Source organism: Etheostoma spectabile, chromosome 14 (genome assembly GCF_008692095.1).
Source record: "Etheostoma spectabile isolate EspeVRDwgs_2016 chromosome 14, UIUC_Espe_1.0, whole genome shotgun sequence".
In the NCBI taxonomy this organism is placed as follows: domain Eukaryota; kingdom Metazoa; phylum Chordata; class Actinopteri; order Perciformes; family Percidae; genus Etheostoma; species Etheostoma spectabile.
In genome coordinates, this window is record NC_045746.1 from 9,472,608 (window position 1) to 9,480,951 (window position 8,344).

Consider the following 8,344-nt stretch of genomic DNA (forward strand, 5'->3'; position numbering starts at 1 on the left):
CCCCCCCCATTTTTTAAGCAAAAACACTTAACTTTCTCTGGTTTTAGCTTCTAAAATGTGAAAATATATAATTTTCTCAGTTTTATACAGTTGTATATCGCACATCTTTTGGTTCTGGACTGTTGATAAAAACAAATAGCAATTTGAAGACATTATATTTCATGTATTGTGTGTTTCTTCTTGTTAAAGCACAAATAATAAATAATAAAATAAATAAATAAGATGATTTGTAATAAGAAAAAATGAATAACACGTATTTGTTGCAGCTGATCTTTAAGGCAAGCAACTGTAATTTGGTAAAGTATCCACTCTTCAGTTACCGTCTATAGAATATTACATGCATATTTTGACATGAACCCCAACATATAGTATAGTCAGTCTGCTTTAAGGATAGACCTTTGAGTTGTGTGCCCTGAGATGCCCTTTCCGTGCAGTCCATTTGTACTGAAATGTTATTTGCATTTTGTTTTGGCGCGTTACCTCGAATACATTTCCGCACTCTCCTGTGACCTCTCGCATCAAAATGGCATTTTTTCCCCCAGGACTGCTACAGCTAACTGGGTGTTTTTTGGGTCATTGCACAATTCAGTAAACTGCCAGAAAGCAAGTATTTTTTTTGTGTAAAAGCAGCATATTGAGCTTTACCAATCTGTGAATGCAAAGTCACACATCTCGTTATATAGAAACTGAATGTCCGCATGTCGTATTTATGTAAGACGCAGTCTAGAACGGGGGAAGACGATGTGTGCCAGATTACTTAGATACTCCCTATAGAGTCTGTCATATCATAAAGACGATCTAATGACTGAAATTGGCTGGAAATAATTGTCAAGTGAGGACGAGACAGATACAGAGAACAAATGTGTGAGAGTAAGTGTAGAAGAGAACAGTGAGATGGCAATATGAACTAAAAAAAAAAGAGGGAGAAAGTCAGACAGAATGTCAGAGAGAGGAGTGTCTCTCTTGGGAGAATGAGTGTCCCTTATCCCTCCGTCCCATGGGGTTGTCGGTCACCCTCATTTCTGGATAACAAGGCTCTTCCACTTTCATTCCAGCCATTCCTCAAAAGAAGGCTTCCTTTGGTGAGACAGACGAATCCATACAGCCTTAGACACACACACACACACACACACAGGGTATTCCTTACACAGTGTGGAGATGGTCGGGGTTTTCTTCAAGAATCAATGTACACAAATATATGATCTGGAAGACTATGGTAGCACATTTTTAAGAAGCTTCCAAATATTGTGTCTGCCGGCTGTGTCAGCACATCCATCTGAATACCTATCACATAAAAGCATGGAGATCTGGTCGGGCTTATTTGATACTCAAATCAAACCACGTTGCCTCGGGTCAGCGCTACAAAGAGAGACAGCCTGTTTGAACACCCCATATATACTTCCATCCTCACACACAAAGTGTCAGTCCGCTCTCCAGAACAGCTCCTTCATCATTTCTTTATGGAGGCTGCTGTTGTCATGGAAACAATAAGTTTGAAGCATTAACCCATTCCAACAAGGCGCACAAGCCTCCGAGCTGTCTCCCTCCCTCCCTCTCACTCACACACACACACACACACACACACACACACACACCACATCATGAACACATACGCACAAAAAAACTATCCCCACTTTCTTCACAAATCCCTCCTCATAGATCTCTCACTGCTCTCTGGGGACTCTCCACAGCATATTAATCAACGTAATTGAAATAGTTGATTACATCACGTCACGCCTCATCCCGGTTTAAGGAGCTGTGTGTGTGCACCGAGCATTAAAGGCGTAGTTAAAGAACACTGAGATGCCGTGGTGTGTGTGCATGTCTGTGGCTAAAAGGCATTAGCATCGATGCCACGAAAAGTACACCAGACATCATAATTACGACTGTCTCAACTATAGAGCCAATACTCACACTACTTTTAAAAGGAAGAGGAAGATCATTATCATCATCATCTCATCACACACACACACACACACACACACACACACACACACACACACACACGAATCCCTAGCAGTTTGTATACTGCCAGTGTGCGAAGTCACAAGGTCCTTGTCCAATATGTTTTTCTAAGACAGCACAAATGGATTTTTTATTTGCTAAGATATTATCTCAACACCGGAGCGATATATTTCATTTTAGTGTCATGTTGTTATTCATTTTGTTGTTATATTTGTATTCATTTCAGATTATGTTCAGATTATTATTATGTTTTAACCATTCAAAATAAAGTTGTTATTCAGGCATACTATCATCCTTGGAGTTTACATAGAATATCAAGAATTAATCCAGGAATTGACACAATAATATATTTAAAAACATTACTGTTTCCAGCATTTGAATCAGTCAAAGGTTCTGTCCGAGACATTTAGAACCTTAATACAGCAGTAAACCCATATTTGCATATCGTCACCTTCCTAAAATAATCGCCTAAGTCATTTTTTGACAAATAGTATTTTCTTGCCTAAATCATCTCCTCATGGTGCTGCCCACCTCTGGTAAAATTTCCTACATTCTCAGTTGAACAGGTGATGTGATTCTACGCCTTTGTATAACTGCCTAAGTCAAAATATGTTCAGTATTTGGTTCAGTTTTTTGTGTTTTCTGAAAAACGTGAAAAAATGACTTAGGCAATTATTTTAGGAGGGGTGACGATATGTAAAGTGATACATCGTCCTTTTTTTTTTTTTTTTTTTGATAGCCGCTTTGGCCACGCGTACATGTTAGTGCACGTGGCCTTCACAAATATAGGTATTTTACAAATGTGGGTAACAATCTGTAAGAGCCGTGTGGATCAGTATTTCCATGTGTCGGTCCTTTTAAAGCAACACTGTAACTGTTCCTGCTTCAGTGCCCCTACAGGTTGGAAGCAGAATTGTCCCACGATGTCTCTTTGGAACTAGATACGCTACTCAATCTGGCAACCTTGCACGGTGTGGGTATGGTCGGTAGAGAGCCGCAGAGCGAAGTGCCGCTCATTCTGTTACGAACCACTGAAACAAGTTTGGAAACATTTTAATTTATTTTACACAAAGTGCTCTAGTGTTGCTTTAAATTAACACATTAAGTTGGTGCAACAAAGGACTAACAATATTAAAAGTCCCTGAATGAACATGATTTTAAAACCGAAAAATCCCCAAATGCTTTCATCAGGTGTTTCACAAAAAAAAAAAAGAGCAAAACAACAGGGTGGGAGTACTGTATTTCTTCACTTTCCACTTCAAATTCAGCTTTCTCTTATTGATTTCTGGCTTTAAACTATTTTTTAGAAGACCACAACCACTCAGCCGTAAACCTTTGGCCTGTAATGTCTTTGCCTCTCAAGTAGCAAGGTAATTGCTCTTCCTTGTACTTACACACCAACACAAGACTAGAAACAGGATTTCTGTGTTATTATGGTAATGCTACAAAGACATCCTGAAACAAAAAAATACGTATGGTCTTCTTGGGTATATACAGTAAGTTGCTCTCAATTAATGTGACTTAATTTGAACTATGAAGACAAACATTGAAGATATATTGAGCAGTATTAAGTAGAACATGTGGAAACCCTTTTTGAAGCCATTCTAACCAAGGTTATTTAGAGCCTGTGTTTAGCCTGTAGCAAACCTGGCACAGCAACATGCAAAAGAAATGAGGCACCAAGGAGTAGTATGTACTATGGTAGTCTATAGAAACAATGTTTCCCCTCTGGCTTTTGTTCCAAATGGGTCCGTTGTACAACACATTATATTGTGAATCAATACTTTGCCCTTGTGTGACGATCCCAGGAATGGAGGACCCAAACGCAGAGAAAAGCAGGCGGGCAGAAGGGGTTTCAAAAAAAGATTTATTTCAAGAGGAACAGAGTCCAAGCAAAAGACAAAAACAAAACAAAAACCGGAGCTCAGGGGCTGGCAAAAAAACTCCAGGGGGGGGCGGTAAACTGCAGGGAAGTAATCGCATAGTGAAACGGGCTGGAACTCACAACACCCCAAACAGAAACAAGGATCTGACGCAGGACAAAGAAAGCACAAAGACTAAATACAGGGGGTAACGAGGAAACTGGGAGGAGAGCTGGGAAACAGGTGGAAAACATCAGGTAATCACGGAGGCGGGAAAGCACAGGAGCTAAATACGAGGCGAGACAGAGACCAGGGGCCTGTTGCACTAAACCAGGATAAGGGATTAAGCCGGGACATTCAAACTTATCCTGGATGAATTTAGCTTTGACTTGGTTGCACAAAACCAGGTTGAATTAAACCCAGCCAAGTAACCATGGAGATTTATTCTTTGTGGCTAGCCTGGTCCAGAGCAGTTCAAAATCAGTTACTTTTAAGGCAAAGTAGGCTAAATAATAATACATTGTATTTATATAGTGGTAGGCTTTACATGGTAGGCTACTGAAAGACACTTTACAGTAAAACCAGCACATTTATCAAATAAAAACAGAAACATGAAACTAGCATATTTAAAGCAACTAAAACACAGTGTAGCCTGCAACTTTGTAAAAAAAAATGTGTGTGACTAGTAGGCTAAGTAGATATTTTTACATCTTTACACATTCAGTCGGTCTGCTACAGTCTGTTGGGCTTTTTCTCTCCGTTTAATAACAGCCGTGTTTCCCTTTCTGCATATTATATATGTTTCACCTCCTCGTTACTTTGTATTTGAAACTGCTACTTATTAGGTGAAACATACGCCGCATGCGTCTTCTCCATCTCTGCATCAGTAGATCTGTGATGATACCGTGGTCTATCTAAGAAAGCCGTAAACGTGCACTTACCCCAGCTATCTACACCTGGCTTGACATAGCGGATCACACTAAGTCAAGCTGCGCTTTTTCATTCATCCTGGATTTCTGTATTTTACTTTCGTGCAACAGGCCCCGGACTTTAAAATAAAAAAGGAAACACAACATATACGAGACCGGACCAAAATACCTTACAAAAAACGCAAGACAAGACAGAACCAGGCTAAGAAACACACACACAGGAAAACAGACTACACAATAACACCGGACAGAAACACCAAACCACAACACTCTTGACTTCTAACGAAGTAACCAAAAAGAGGTTTTGGGCAGAGAATAGATTGTTCTCCCTTAACCGCTGGAAGGATTTCATTGAAAAGTTGCTGCAGTCAGTGTTGGCCAACATATCACAGCAAAGGTTATCTGTTTACCATACAACTACAGTACATTAAAAGAGGGAATGCATGCTTGCCTAGATGAGTGGATAGTGGAGTCCACAGCAAACACAGGTGCAGTCAGTCAGTCTGCTTGTGGCCAAAATACACCGTCGTCAAATTGAACCGAGAACTGAAATGAAAATTCAGGGGGCATCTTGCTCCCTATTTGTAGCTGACAGAGATATGATGTATTATTAAACCCCTTCCAGCAACCAATAAAGGTCAAGGTTAGAGCCACAGCGCCCTGATAATATTCCTGAAATTGTAAATCTTCCTGTTACGTGGATATGTACGGGGAAGAACAAAATAACAGCTGAGTTATAGTTTTTTGTAGAGCAATTTGAGGGATTAGAAGAGACGTGAAATGATTTAGAGCGGAGATGATGACACGGGGTGCTTTTTGAAGAGATGGGTTTAAAGTTAAACAGGACGATGGAAAATGACTTTGCTGTTCTGACTGGACTGGGGAGTTCATTGAAAATGGGAAATAAAAATAGAATGACATTATGTTTGAAATGGATTTTCTTTTTTTGCTTGACAATATTACTAAATAGAGTGGTAAAGTAAAATATCCAGGGAGTTGCACCAAAATGATTTGATCCAGACCATTTTCTTAAAGGGAGTAGTTTGATATTTGAGGGAATATTCAGTTTCTTGGTAAGAGTTTGGTGAGAAGATTGATTTGAAGCTGGAGCCAGCAGCTGGTTAGCTTAGCTTAGCATAAAGATTGGGAACAGGGGGAAGCGGCTAGCGTGGCTCTGTCCAACGGTTACAAACTAATTTACACTATGTGTAATTTGTTTAAGCCACGCACACAACAAACAATGTAAAAACAACAATGTGTGGCTTTAGAGGCGGTTATCTGTCAAACTTTTGCTTGTTGCGCAAAATGTCACACTTTTCCTTTAACATTTTTCTTAAGGATGCAATGTTTATGATTTCAGGCCATTTTCTAGCATGTGTCAATTCTCCTGTCGCTAAGCTCCGCCCTTAGAACGCAGATGAGCCAATGACAGTCCAGCCTCAACGAGACTCAGCTCAGACAACTCAATGGGAAACAACAGGGAGGAGGCATAGAGTTTGAAATGAATGGTGGATTTATGGGGTTCATTTACTCAAAAACCCCAACGAATAACAAGGGTCAAATAATGTGCATGGGGGACGTGTAAGTACGGAGCTAGATTTGTTTATTACATGCGAGAAAATAAATGATTTAAGAGAAGAAGAAAAAAACGTTTGAGGGGAAAAGTTAATCCCACTGATAGCAAAAAAGCATTTTATGAGAGAGAAAAAAGTATGAGGGAAAAAGTGTTCATACCAATAGCAAAAAGTAATATTTGAGACTTAAAAAAAGTTTGAATATAAATTCTATTAATCTATTAATTTTAAAATTATTTAAAAAAAAATCCCTCTCAAAATACTTTAATAAACTCTCAAATATATATTGATATTCTGTCAGCTGTCATTTTCCATACGTTTTTCTAATCAGGTCTTCCCATGGTAACAGTGGGGGGTGGGGCTTAGTGACAGGTCAAATAGAACTTTCATGCGGACGATTTTCCAAATTTACCAAATCTTTGACTGTTATAGTTCTGTGACACCAACTTTCATTGCACCAGCCTGGCAGGGTAGAAATCCTAGTTACTAATTAAATATTTCTGCCATTAGCACTCTTAGTTTACAGACTAAAACCTTAAACAGGAGCGGGGTACAACACAGTCGAACCGTTCATCTTTTCCATCATTCATCAGAGCAATGGCTGCTCTGTATATCTCGCAAAATCTCACATAATTACAGTGGTTGATTTTTTTTTCTGAGAATATGGACAAGTGATTATTTTTTCTGAGAGTTTTTTGATTGGGGGGGGGGGGGGGGGGGGGGGGGGGGGGGGGGGGGGGTGGGGTGGGGGGGGGGGGGGGGGGGGGGGGGGGGGGGGGGGGGGGGGGGGGGGGGGGGGGTGGGGGGGGGGGGGGGGGGGGGGGGGGGGGGGGGGGGGGGGGGGGGGGGGGGGGGGGGGTGGGAGGGGGGGGGGGGGGGGGGGGGGGGGGGGGGGGGGGGGGTGGGGGGGGGGGGGGGGGGGGGGGGTGGGGGGGGGGGGTGGGGGGGGGGGGGGGGGGGGGGGGGGGGGGGGGGGGGGTTGGGGGGGGGGGGGGGGGGTGGGGGGGGGGGGGGGGGGGGGGGGGGGGGGGGGGGGGGGGGGGGGTGGGGGGGGGGGGGGGGGGGGGGGGGGGGGGGTGGGGGGGAGGGGGGGGGGGCGGGGGGGGGGGGGGGGGGGGGGGGGGGTTAAGGCCACATGCTGCATATTACAGAAAAACACAGTGGTAACATTAGATGTTTTGCTAACCCTTAGCGGCACGTTCGGGCTGCTTTTAGTGGCACGTATAATCAATAAAAAATAAAAAAAACTTCATTATTACAGTATGCTCACTTTTGTTGTTGTCGTCCGCTGAAACAAAAAAGAAACATGTGGGTATGAAAGTTAACAAAAAAAAAAAAAAAAAAAAATAGGGATTTGTTTTTTACCAGTAAAAAAAAAAAAAAAAAAATAGGGATTTGCTGTTTAGTTTGCTGCTAAATTAGTTAAAGAAGTGATCAGGAAAGCTTTGCTTCAGGTTTGCATTTGTTTATAGCATGGCTGGTTAGGTTTAATGGGGTCTGGGACTCTGGGGACTCGTTCCCTGGCTGCGCAGCATATGTTACTGTGGAGATCTAGCCAACAAGCCTCCCAGATGTAATTGACAAAGCAGTTCCTTTGTCATTGCCTTTGAAAAACGGCCCATATGAGCATTTTCTGATATCACATCCCTTTCTGCAGGAAGACTTCAGTCCCTCAGTGGGTTTTCTGATCCGTCATCTCTATGGCTATTTTTTCAATTAAGTAAAGAACAAACTTGGTTTCAGTTAAGAGACAAGCTACTTGGTTGTGGTTGGAGATCGCCAAAGTCATTAACCCTCATGTTGTCCTCGGGTCAAATTGATCAATGTTATATTTAACTATCCAATTATAATTACCCAAAACATATGATTGATTCCACACAACACTCTTTGGCAAGTATAAATTCATTATTTATAATTCATTTTGGGGCGTCTTATTCAATTTGATAGCGTTTGAAGAAAAAAAAAATTACATGGTTTTGAAATAGTATTGAGTAAAAGTTGACATATTCCAGTC